The following is a 13,264-nucleotide window of genomic DNA, read 5'->3' as shown; positions in this document are numbered from 1 at the left end:
TTTAACCTTTCCGTTGAGTTTCCTTTCAAATTTAAGTCTAAAAGCATTGCTGTTAGCATTGCCAGAAAAAAAACTGTTCATATCTGTCCACCTGCTGTCTAAATGCAAGCATTCCAAAAACATCATGTGATCACCATCATGAGAAACACAGCATGTGAACTAAACTTAGATATTGTGTAATTTTTGGAGGATGTAATTTTGCAAGTGCAGTTCTGTACTGTAATCTGTTTTGCAGGAAATATTAATGAACATTCTTATTTTCAATTGGCATATTATGCTAACAATTAAAACAACCCTTGTAAAAGTATGTTGATATCTCCTCATGTCCTTGTTGTTTTAATTATGCTGTATTGATTTCCCATATAGTCCATGTCATTAATATAAAAGTACAGCAATGGTATTCATATACAAGTTCATTAATATCTCCTAATGTCATTATTATTTTGATGAAGGTGTATTGATGTCTCCTGAAATCCTTGGTATTAATATAATAGTATTTTAATATCTCCTAATGCTAGTATAAAAGTATGTCGATATCTTCTGCCATGCCTGGTGTTGGCTTCATGCTTAGGGGTGGTGGGCTTGGGATCCTTGGATCCTGAGTTCAAATCCCACTTGCTGTTGAATTACTTCCAGCTGGTGTTGACTCTGCCTGTCATCCTTCCAAGGTTGGCAAAATGAGTGCCAGCTTGCTGGTATCCTGTGTTGGAGTGGTGACCTGTCCAGGATTTTGTCTATTAGCCAAGGAGACTGCTTCGGCAGCACCAACGATCTGCACAGAGTATGGTCTTAATGGATCAATATATTCTATTGTTTACAGAAGGGGACATTGATATCTCCCATTGTTGTCAATATATAGAAAAGGGTACATTGATATCACCCATAGTTTTTTTTACATAGAAGTAATTTGGCCTCTCTGATTGCTATTTATCTCAGCCACTAAAGGCGGATGCAGGTTACGTTTTCACCTCTGTGTCTCTTTGTTTGTTTGGCTAACTCTGAATAGGATATCTCAAAAAGTTGTTGATGGATTCGGATGAAATTTGGTGGTAGGCTCGGTGTGTGACAAAGAAAAATTGATTAAATCTTGGTGAAGATCCGGGTCGAGATACTAGAATTTTTCAAGTGATTCTTCACCATTGAGAGATAGGGCAAAAAACAATATACTGTTATGGATTTGGAAACCTTGTGCGCACAAGCAGCCAGAGTTCCGGTAGTTCAGTTATTTCGATAAGTGTGTGTTTATAGTTAGAATCCTTCCTTCTGTCTAATGGGAATTAGATGTGTGTGCTACGAGTTATTTTTAGCTAGGTTTTTACAACAACTACATCCTCTACATCATCAACAACAACAACAACGCCATCGCCCACGAGCATCGTGTCACGTACAGGGGTGAGGTTGCCTCCGCCCACCGTGAGCTGGTCCAATCAACGGCAGCCACGAGTCGCCCGACAACCCCTCGTCCAATCCCGAGGCGAGTACCTCAGAGCGCTTCCCTCGCTTCTTCCCTCGCTTCCCTTGACGGGGAGGGGAAGGATAAGTCGAGTGGTGAGCAGTCATTGGGGGCGATTGGCTTGGTCGACAAGGGTTCTGCCGAGTGATTGTGGCGACTGCAGAATGGTCATGAGGAGCATTTTTTTCGGCAGACCGGTGTCTTCGTGGCGACTGCGGAGGGTCTGCAGTCCGGTGGTGATTTGCTTCGTCTGCGGCCGTGCTGACTGGTGTCCGTGGCACTGTTCTTGGTCCCCCCGAGCTTGGTGCGGCGTTGTCGGCGGTGGGTTCAAGTACCACCACCGGACAAGCTCGAATAGACCGCCCGAGGCGGGACAGGTACCCTGGCCTGGCTGAGGACCGAAATACACCCACGGGATCCAGTTTCTTTTGTGTGTGTGTGTGTGTGTGTGTGTGTGTGTGTGTGTGTGTGTGTGTGTGTGTGTGTGTGTGTGTGTGTGTGTGTGTGTGTGTGTGGGTGTGTGTGTGTGTGTGTGTGTGTGTGTGTGTGTGTGTCCGTGGGCTCAGTCTGTTAAGTAGAGCTGTTAAGTGTTTTCGTTCATTGTACATTGCCTGCCTTTTATTCGTGATAACTCTGCTCTTTTTGTGCTCCCCCTCCCCGATTATTGTAATAAATAAACCCCTGTAAAATGTTCCAGTTCGTTGTTCGTGCTTTCCTTCATTGGCCTAGCATGGTGCGGGTTTGAGAATTAGTAAGGCCGTTTGTGCCGTAAATTGTTCATTTGGTCCGGCGCGGCTTTGGTAATTCCGCTCGGTTGCGCCGGATCCGAGTCGGTGATAGCAACTCGATTCGGACAAAGTCGGCCGAGGCGCGTGGGTTCCCCGGTAGTTGGACGGCGTGAGTACTTGGGTAAATTGGAATTAGACAAGTGGACCCTACCTCACGCCGTCAAAATATTGGCGACCATGGTCCTCTAAGTGACCCGTGACCTTTCGGAGTTGTCCGAGAGTCATGACCTAAATTCCGGGTGTTCGGTGTGAGATGACTTTACTGCTCCACCTAGTGGTCGTTTATCGCCACCGAACCCCAGCCCACAACAATACAACATGATATCTCAAAAAGTTATTGACGGTTTCAGAATAAATTTGAGGGACAGGTTGGGTGTATGACAAGGCTGAATCGGTTCGATTTTGGTGAAGATCTGAATCCGAATACGAGAATTTTTTTTAATTTCCATATGACTTCACCATTGAGAGATTGGGCCAAAAACGATATACAGCATGATATTTCAAAAATGTATTGACGGATTCAGACGAAACTTGGTGGATGAGTTGGCTCGGTGACAAGAACAAGCCGATTAGATTTTGGAGGTCCGGATCCAGATCCGGATCATCAGTGGAATATAAAATATGAACTGTTCAGCCTGTCAGAGGTATGTATGCACTCTACTGAGTTTTATTAATGAAATGATCGACTCAATGATATCTCCGAACATCATTAATATTAATTTGAAGTCCATGGATATTTAATAACCCTGTTATTTGCGCAATAATTTGATCAATCGGAGTTGCTGTTCTTCTTGGTATTTGTGGTATATGTGAGGTTTTTCTTTACACGGGATGGGTAAGTTAGGTATAATGTGTGTATTTATTCCTCGAAGGATTATGAAATGATGCATTTTCTTGTATATACTTAATACACACGTCTTAAAATCGGTATTTTCCGTTCCACAAATCTTGTTCAAATTAATGTTTTGTTTTGTATTGAAGTGCTTCGGAACCACAATTCTGAAAAGGGTAGGCCATGAGCAGCCGGTTATCTAATTGGCGAATTCGAATTAGACCTCTGGGTGTCGCTATTACCCAATGTACAACGTCAGAAAGCAGAGTTCACACTCGGATGAGAGCTCAGGAAAGAGTGATGGAATAAAATTGCATGCACTTCTCAATCCCACGTACCAGCTTTGCCTTGAACATAATAAATTTGACAATAAGTCGCAATGTGAGATGAACTACCTTTAATATTCTCACTTTCACAGACTTGGTTCTTTTACCCAAGTGTGGATAATTATGTGAGAAATGAAAATTACTCAGCCCAATAGGGATCCACAAATCATCCAAAAATATGAACTTTAAAACGAAACTGAATCACAAATCATACCTTAATCTTCTTAGAACAAATGAGAATCTTCAAGGTGGTGTTGAAGATGTGGAGGGTTTTTAACAACTTTACACCATATTTATTATCCTTTTTCTCATCACTAAACTTTTTCCTTTTTACATTGTTTCCTGATTGTTCAACTTGCAGCCACCTGGTGCACTTATTAGTCCTCCACCCATTTCACTGGAGGGGACTATAGGTTTACTCTCCATCTGTCCGTCCATCCAACCTGTGGTTTTTCAGACTTTTTCCCCACAACCTTTAACATAATTAACTGAAACTTGGTACATGGCTTTATTATAATAAGTTACGCAACAATTTCGAGTTTCAGGATGTTTCATCAGTTTTTCACAGAGTTATGCCCTCTCGTGGAAATAGACCAGATGGTAACTGCTTTTGCTTGGGAACAACTCAAAAACAGCACAGTATTTATCCTTTATTATCAAACCAGAAAAAGTACGAAATCTGGTTTGAAATGGAAGATAACTTGGAAGCAGAATCTGCAGAACAAGGAATTATGGTGGTCTAGCGATGTAGTGAGGAGAGCATGGGATTACATTCCAGAGATTGTAAGATAAAATTTGGTTAAATGCGAAGTCTTAAGGATTTGGATTCTAGAAGCATCAAGAAAACTATCTTCAAGGAGGGGCAAATGTGCCTGCCCTGTTGAGAGTCATCTAAATGTCATGCCAGCTCACACACAATATCGTTGACATTTTAATGCTCTCAGAACAGTTTGGGCACAATAATGTTACCTACAAAAAGATAATGCTGCCCAAAAATCCCCATCATCACGGATAAGGGATTGTATATACAGTGCTTACAAAAAGAAAACTAGAGCGAAGTCGATGGTGCGCCATCAAAAATCCCTGTGCTTCCCACGTAAAGCAAAGCTGATAGATGGCAAAAAGTTCCACCAGGAATAACCCAATTTTTTTTTTACCGTTTTGATGTCTGTGACCCTAACTCCCCACCTCTCGGGGCGTGAACCCAAGGGTGAAATTCAAAGAATCGTTTCATATTTCATTTGTTCCCCGATGTTGATTGTACTGTATATACAAAGTTTTGATTTGAAACGTTTTAAAATGTGCCCGTAATTGCGTTTTTCGGTTTTTGACCTTTTGACAAAAGTGAAATGATCCAAATTGTTGTTGTTATTATTATTATTATTATTTTTATTATTTTTAATCAAATCAGATGACCCAACTCCCGCGATGAGATTCTGCACCATTCTTTGACCAGGTCCACTGACAATTGATCAAGAAACTGTGAGCAGACAAGGTGACAACAATGTAGTCCCAAACATGTTCAGTCAGATTTAACACTGAAGATCATACAGGCAAGTCCACGTGAGTAATGTTGTGCATTGACAGCAAGTACACAGTGTGGATGGATATTGTCTTTGATAAGGATTGTGTTGGCACCTTGCTTTTAGGCCAGATGGATGACTATAAGGGCATAAAGATGTCTTCCCGACATATGACACATTATAGCACTCATCTGAATGATGACAAGATCAGTTCTTCAGCCAACTTGACCATCAGACTGCCCCCACCAAAGCGATCATGCTGCCTCATGGTACAATTGGCAAATCGCGCCCAACCTCATCTCTAAACTCACATCCGCTATCAAATTAGTCATGGCCGAATCTAAACTCATCAGTGAAAACAACGTGGCACCTTTGGTTTACCCTCTAGCTGTGATGTTGTGCCACCCGTTGCATGTATAACTATTTATTGTGCTCTGAGAGCAGTGCAGAGCAGATGCCTGCTGGACCTCATGCCATTTGCATGAAGCCTGCTCCGAACTATCTGGGTGGAAATTCGATATTTCATTGCTCTTTGTAGGTCATTCTGGAGATATCATACTGTGGAAAAGCTGTTCCTTTTGGCAAGAGCAACAAGATAAAAATCCTCACGAGTTGTTGTATCCCTTGGCTGACTGAATGAGGTCTCTCTGTGACGATACAGTCTGATGGTTTCTTGTCAGTGCCTTATAAATGATGCTTGGATGAACATTTTACTGGGAAGCAAAGGCAGTTCAAGTCGTCGCTCTATGAACCATACCGATGGGGTGAGCAAATTCATTTGGTGTCTAATGATGTCTAGCCATTTCTAAACGGACTTGCAACATATTGTTGGCCAATTTACAGTGCAGGGTGTTCCAAAAAGACCCGGACAACTTTGGTTGTTAATATATTTAGAACCACAAATGATACAACAATATTCTTTTGTTTGTATGATGCAGAACCTCACAAAGTTTTGTGCACACCATCAATACACTTCAATGTGAGCTCCGTTTGCCACACCCAGGACATCAAGGCGGTACACGTGTTCTTGCTATGTTTAGCTCAGCATGTTTGCATCCATCAGTGCGTATACAGCTGTGATCCGAGAACGAAGATCCTGCAGGTTTGCCACCTTGGTGTTGTCGACAACATGTTTGACAAACCTCCACAGAAAAAAAAATCAAGAAAATATATGATGATCGTGGGGGACAGGCAGGTTGGTCTGTCTCGGCCAATATCAAGTGACCTGGAAACTTTTTACTCAGGACAGCTCAAACGATTAAGACCCAATTTGGGGGTGGGGGGTGAGGAGGTGGGACTCCATCCTATTGAAGAATGATATTGGGTTGCAGGTCTTCAATCCGTAGGAAGGCAAATCCCTCCAACATGTTCATGTAAATTGTTGAGGTCACTATATCCAATGCAAAGAAAAACAAACCCACCAAGCAGTCTTGGAGAAGGCCACACCACATATTCATCTTTGGACTGTCACTTATGTATTCAATGACCACATGGGGGTTTTCGGAGTCCCAGATCCTCACATTGTGCCGGTTGACCTTCCCCGATACATGAAAGCTCGCTTTGTCTGTGAACATGACCTTTTTCAGGTTATCTTCGTCATCCTCTATGCGACTGAGCATTTCCAAGTTAAACGCCTTGCGTTTGGATCCGTCATTTGGTTTGAGTTCCTGCAGCATCTGCACCCTATAGGCATAAAGCTTCAGTATTTTATGCCAATTCCTGTGTACAGTGGTAATTGGTCGTCCCAGTTCTCTGGATGCACGTCAAATTGATTTTCTGGGACTTTGTTGAAATGATTCATGCACTCGTTCAACGTCTGCTGCACTTGTGCTTGATCGACCAATACTTTTCTGTTTCTAACAGCCTCCAGGCTCCTTAAACCCCTTGTACTACTCTCTGATACCAGTCCGCGATGGCGGATCCTTTCCATACCTTGTACGGAAATTACGAAGAACTTGTGTGTCAGATCTTTTCTCTGAACCATTCGATGCACTGAGCTTTCTCCTGTGGAGTCACCATTTTCTGTTACATTTAACCACCAGACCTGAAAATAAAGAAAAACTTTATGAGTTTCTGTATCATCGAAAACAAAGGGTATCATATATTTTGTGGTACTAAATATATTGTTACGGTTGTGGGGATATATGGAGGAACTTAATTTAGCATGGAATAGAGTGGTTTGGTCCGTCGACGTGTAGGAGGCATCTCAATGTAATTGAGTTGGGAAACTCTGAGCTTAAGTGTTATGTGTCACCACATGGGGGTGGTGTGGTGTTAATTCGCTAGGGTTTAAGAATAAGCTTCCCCAGTATGTAATTCCCCCCTGTGACTTTTCCCTATGTTTTTATAACCAAAAGCATGATAAAAAAAAAAAACAAGCAAACGTGATACGTTTGTCCTGCTACGAGAGAAGCACCATTTTGCGCACGTATGCACGTGCCGGTAGAAGCGCCTCGATTCCAACTTCCACAAAGATCAGCTCTGGGCCAAACTAAGTACAAGAATAGTTGAAAGGAAGGGTTTTCTTTTTATTTTGTTTTCCTTTTGTCTGTATTTGAGTCCATGTGAAGTGGTGCCTCGACTATAGGATATATTTATTAGGGTACCAAGCCGATAATGTTGGTTTCACCTATTGTTTTTCTTCTGTTTATTATTAGGGTAACAATTCTACAAGGCAGGTTTGGGTACCAAGCCGACAAGGCTGGGTAACCTATTGTTTTCCTTCTGTTAATTAGGGTACCCAGTCTAATGGACTGGGTAACCTATTGTTTTTCTTCTGTTTATTATTGGGGTAACAATCCTACAAGGCTGGTTAGGCTGGTAACAAGCCGACAAGGCTGGGCAACCTAGTTTTTCTTTTGTTTATTTATTATTTTTCTTCCGCCACAATTTTTGGATTTTTTCCCTTTAAAAATCATTTTCTCGGGAACGGTAAGTCCGATCGACACAATTTTCACCATAGTATGTATCTTTTTTGATAGCATACTTAATTGATAATTATTACATCATAGGTCACGTGTTACAGGCGCCATCTTGAAAAAAAAACGAAAAACTTTGGTCCTCTGTATCTCTGAAACCGTGCAATGGAATTTTTTTTTCGCTTCATACATTTTAATGAACTCCTCATGGGGAACACGTGATTTTTCGTGACGTCATTGGGGAAGCGGTATCTCGGTGAAAATTCGACTGGGAGAACACTGCACGGGAAAATCTGAAATTTCTTGAGCAGCATGGACGCAACAATTCACTGTAGGAAAAAAGTATTTTGACATCATAGGTCATGTGGTTTGGCAGCCATATTGGATTGAAGAAAAATACTAAATAATGTTTTCTCTGGTACTACTTAACATATCGAAGCAAAAATTTGCAACTATCATCTACCCCCATGTCGACATATATGGTAAAAATTATGACATCACAAGTCACATGGTTTGGCGGCCACCTGGATAGAAAAACACGAAACTTAGGCATGATCCACTACACCATTAGAGGGAGAGTTTAAATTTATGATGTAATCGGTCACATGTGATGGCAGTAAAATTGGATTAAAATTAATAACTTTAAATATCTTCTTCTCTGAAACGATTGAACAGATCGAGGCGAAACTTTACATGAAAACTTTTCAAATTTTACATGCCTCTCCATGATGAACAAAAAGTTCTCCCCCTTCTTTTGATGTATGACACAACGTTTGGTAGCCATATTGGATTGAAGGAAAAATATTAATTAATGTTTACTCTGGAACCACTGCATCAATAAATGTGAAACTTCACAGTTAGGATGGAGCCTTCATGCGGAATGAAGGATTTAAATTTCAAATTGATCGGCCCCATGGTTTGGCAGCCATGTTGGATTGAAGGAAAAATATTAAGTTATATTTACTCTGCAACTGCTGCATCAATATATGTGAAACTTCACAATTTTAATCGAGCCAACATGGAGGATAAAGGTTTAAAATTTCAACCCAATTGGCCACAAGGTTTGGTAGGCAGAATTATTTGATTATTTGAATCTGAGAAGTTTAAAAAAAATTCCCAGAAGGCTTGCTTGGCTGCACCTGCATGCATTTGAGGGTACAGGAATAGCAATTCAATTGATACCGATGATGGCCCCAGGAAAAATGTTCAACTGTGTGCAAAATAGATTGGTGGAACGTGGCCTGTTCCTCGGTCCATAACTTGTGAATCCCGCGTTGTAGAGAAAGGTGTGGAGCCTTATTAGATTCAGGGGAATCCCGCTGATGGTGTCCATATTTATTACTTTGTGTTCAGGTTATTTTAAACACCAATGCAATTGCTACTGACAATGTATTCAGGAAAAAAAGGCGACTTGCTTATGTAATAAATAGATTGAATGCGGCATGTTACTGCGTCCATAACACATCAATTCCGCATAGTAGAGAGAGGTGGGGGGGGGTGGCTTATAATTACTCGGGGGAGTTCCGCTTTACCCTGCGGACCCACAGTGACATTTCCCGCACATTTCTTGCTTCGCGTTCAGGTAATTTAAACGCCAATTTATTGATACCGACAATGCCCCCAGGAAAAAGGGCAAACTGCATGCGTAATAAATATATTTAATACTTCGTGCGACTCGGTTCGTAACTAGTCAGTCCCACATTGTATCGAAGCTGCGCGGTACCCGGTACCCGGTCGTCGTGGTACCCGGTCATCACTGCCAGCGGTAAAAAAAGTGGCAGCTGTAGTTAATATTTTTCTTGTGCCGGCAATTTGTGGATTTTTTTCCCTTTAAAATTTGTTTTCGCGGGAACGGTAAGTCCGATGAACACAATTTTCGCTGTCGTATGTATCCTTTTTGATAGCATACTTAATTGATAATTATGACGTCATATCTCACGTGGTATGGGCACCATCTTTGAAAAACTGAAAAACTTTGGACCTCTGAATCTCTGAAACTGTGGAATGAAAAAAATTTAAACTTGGCAATTGGCAAGAACTCCTCAGGTGGAAGATGCCTGATTTTTCATGACGTCATCAGTGAAGTAGTATGTGACCGTTTTTACAGCCATTTTTCCCTGCTGTGCTGGGGTTGGGCTTTTTCTTGAGGCAATGTTTTATGGCCGGATGCCCTTCCTGACGCCAACCCTGGTCGCCTCTTACGACACACAGGGATATGGTACACCTATTCTAACCGGGGCATACACCGGGACCAGTACACTGGTACTCATTTTGACGACCTCGGAAGGATGACAGGCTGAGTCAACCCCCTGGTGTTAATTCAGCAGCCAACGGGGCTTGAACTCAGAACCCTGGGATCCCAAGCCACCACCCTAACCACTAAGCCAACACCAGGCTTCATCAGTGAAGTAGTATCCTGGTGAAAATTCGACGGGTAGAACAATGCATCGGAAAAAAATTGAAATTTCTTGAGCGTCATCTATGTAATAATTCACTGAAGTAAAAAAAAAATTTTTGACGTCATAGGTCATGTGGTTTGGCAACCATATATATTTTTTTTTAATCTTCTCCAGAACGGCTGGACAGATTGAGACAAAACTTTACAGACACATTTCCCATGACATCCTTTTAGAAGTTTGTTAATTTCTAATTGATGTCACATGGTTTGGTGGCCATATTGAATTTACCCTAAAACCTTCAAACATCTTTTCCAGAATGGCTGGTCAGATCAAGGGGAAATTTGACACACATATTCTCCAAGGATAGGGGATATAATTTTGGTAATGAATAATTGATAGGTCACATGGTTTGACAGCCATATTGGATTGAAGAAAAATATTAAATAATGTTTTCTCTGGAACCATTTTATCCTTTCGAAGCAAAACTTTGCAACTATCATCGACCACCTTGGCTGCAGACACAATAAAAATTATGATATCACACATCACATGGTTAGGTGGCCATCTTGGATTGAAAAATGCACCTCATCCGATTAACACAAAACTTCACAAGCATCATCCTTGACACCATTTGAGGCAGAATCAAAATTTATGATGTCATTAGTCACGTAGTTTGTCAGCCATATTGGATTGACAATTAAAAAATAATAATTATGAAACGGCTGAACAGATTGAGGTGAAACTTTACACACATATTCCCCCAGATGTGATTGAACAAGTTTGTTAATTTCGACTTGATAGGTCACATGGTTTGGTGGCCATATTGAATTTACCCAAAAACCTTCAAACATCTTCCCCTCTAGACCATTTGGTCAGATAGAGGGGAAACTTCACTTATATATTCTCCAATGCAAGTGGATATAATTTTATCAATGAATAATTGATAGGTTACATGGTTTGGCAGCCATATTGTATTTAAGAAAAATATTAAATAATGTTTTCTCTGGAACCATTTATCTTCTCGAAGCAAAACTTTGCAACTATCATCAACTGCCCTGCCTGCATATACAGTAAAAATTATGATGTCAGAAGTCACATGGTTTGGCAGTCATCTTGGATAGAAAAACATACCTTATCTAATTAACACGAAACTTCACAAGTTTGATTCCCAAGCTCATTTGAGGCAGAATTTAAGTTTATGTCATCATAGGTCACATGGTTCATCAGCCATGTTGTATTGAAAATTAAAAAGTCTTTTTCTCTGAAACGGCTGAACAGATCGAGGTGAAACTTTAAAGTTTCTTTTCAAACTGCATGATAAATTGCGTAATTTGATAAACAGCATTAAATATATTTATTACTCATGCAGTTTGCCCACCTTTCTAAAGTGAAGAAAGAGTTCAAACCTCCTTTTGATGTAGGTCACGTGGTTTGGCAGCCATATTGGATTGAAGTAAAAATATTGAATAATGTTTACTCTGGAACTGCTGCGTCAGTTCATATGAAACTTCAGAGTTATCATGCAGCTTCCAGGTGGAATATATGTTTTAAATTTTGTCATGGTGGATATAATGTATGTGTCATGGTGGATATAATGGATATCAAGTGGATATAATTTTGCAAGTGTGTTTTTCTTTTTTGTTTGTTTTTTTTGCAATTTTGCAAAAAAAAAAAAAAAAATTTTTGCAAATAATTTTTTTGCAATGCAAGTGGATATAATTTTATCAATGAATAATTGATAGGTCACATTGTTTGGCAGCCATATTGGATTGAAGTAAAATATTAAATAATGTTTTCTTTGGAACTGCTGCATCTATAAATGTGAGACTTGCACAGATATGATGTAGGCGACATGGGGAATGTATGTTTTAAATTTCAATGCGATTGGCCCCAAGGTCTGCAGCCAGAATTATTTAATTATTTGAATCTGACAACTTTTAGAATTTTTGTTTTTTTTTGCCTAAGGCTCACTTGGCTGCGCCTGCATGCGTTTGAGGGTACAGGAGTAGCAATTAAATTCATACCAATGATGGCCCCAGGAGAAATGGTCAACTGTGTTCACAATATATGGATGGAATGTGGCCTGTTCCTCGGTCCAAAACTTGTGAATCCCGCATTGTAGAGAAACGTGTGGGGACTCATTAGACTCAGAGGAATCCTGCCTTACACCCTGCACCGATGGTGTCCACATATATTACTTTGTGTTCAGGTAATTTAAACACCAATGCAATTGATACCAACAATGTCTCCAGGAAAAAGGGCTAACTGCATACGTAATAAATGCATTGAATATGGCATGTTACTGGGTCCATAACTCATCAATCTCACATATTAGAGAGACATATGGGGTGCCTCCTATTGCTCGGTGGAGTTCCAGTTTACCCGATGGACACATGGTGACATTTCCTGCACATTTATTTCTTTGTGTTCAGGTAATTTAAACACCAATTCAATTGTTACCAACAATGTCTCCAGGAAAAAGGGCTAACTGCACACGTAATAAATAGATTGAACACATCGTGTTACTCAGTCCATCACTCGTCAGTCTTGTGTTGTATCAAAGCTGGATGCCTTGGTACCCAGTCATCACTGCCAGCAGTTATAAAGTGGCAGTTCTAGTTTCATGTTGTTATCATTACCTTTTGAATTATTGTCCTTTGTAAATATTTGTCTATTTTCATTAAATGTGTTCATTTTAAGAAACCGTATTCATGTATTTGTAGTGGGGTTCAAGTATAACCCTCCTCCCCCTCCCCCCCCTTGCTGTGCTTCCCTGTGCCTCCGTCCCTCCACCATTGCCCCACGCCCTTCCTGCATGCATTATAATCTCTGATGATAACCGTGTCTGCCTCCTTTAATAAGGAACCACTCGACCCCCCCGGGGGCTGGTGGTGTTGACCGCCCGTCACCACAATTTAGGTCCCGGGGTTAACCTGGGCCGCCACCTCCGCAACAATATTAACAATCAAAGTTGTCCAGGTCTTTTTGGAACACCCTGTATGTCGGATATTGACATGGGTCGTCT

At 40.8% G+C, this 13,264-nt stretch overlaps 1 long non-coding RNA gene across 1 annotated transcript in view; it reads left to right on the top strand.

The window, feature by feature from the left end:
* The first annotated feature begins 1,310 nt into the window (after positions 1 to 1,310).
* The window catches only part of LOC147034355 (uncharacterized), a 41,551-nt gene continuing 29,597 nt past the window's right edge, over positions 1,311 to 13,264 (top strand). The window contains exons 1-2 of the long non-coding RNA XR_015058145.1: positions 1,311 to 1,830; positions 4,856 to 4,962. This is a non-coding gene — a long non-coding RNA (uncharacterized LOC147034355). The remainder of the gene's footprint in view (positions 1,831 to 4,855; positions 4,963 to 13,264) is intronic.

This window comes from Eptatretus burgeri, chromosome 1 (genome assembly GCF_056783735.1).
Source record: "Eptatretus burgeri isolate ZD-2024b chromosome 1, Ebu_testis_v1, whole genome shotgun sequence".
Classification (NCBI taxonomy): domain Eukaryota; kingdom Metazoa; phylum Chordata; class Myxini; order Myxiniformes; family Myxinidae; genus Eptatretus; species Eptatretus burgeri.
The sequence above is the reverse complement of the archived record's forward strand: the minus strand, read 5'-3'. Positions and strand labels throughout refer to the sequence as shown.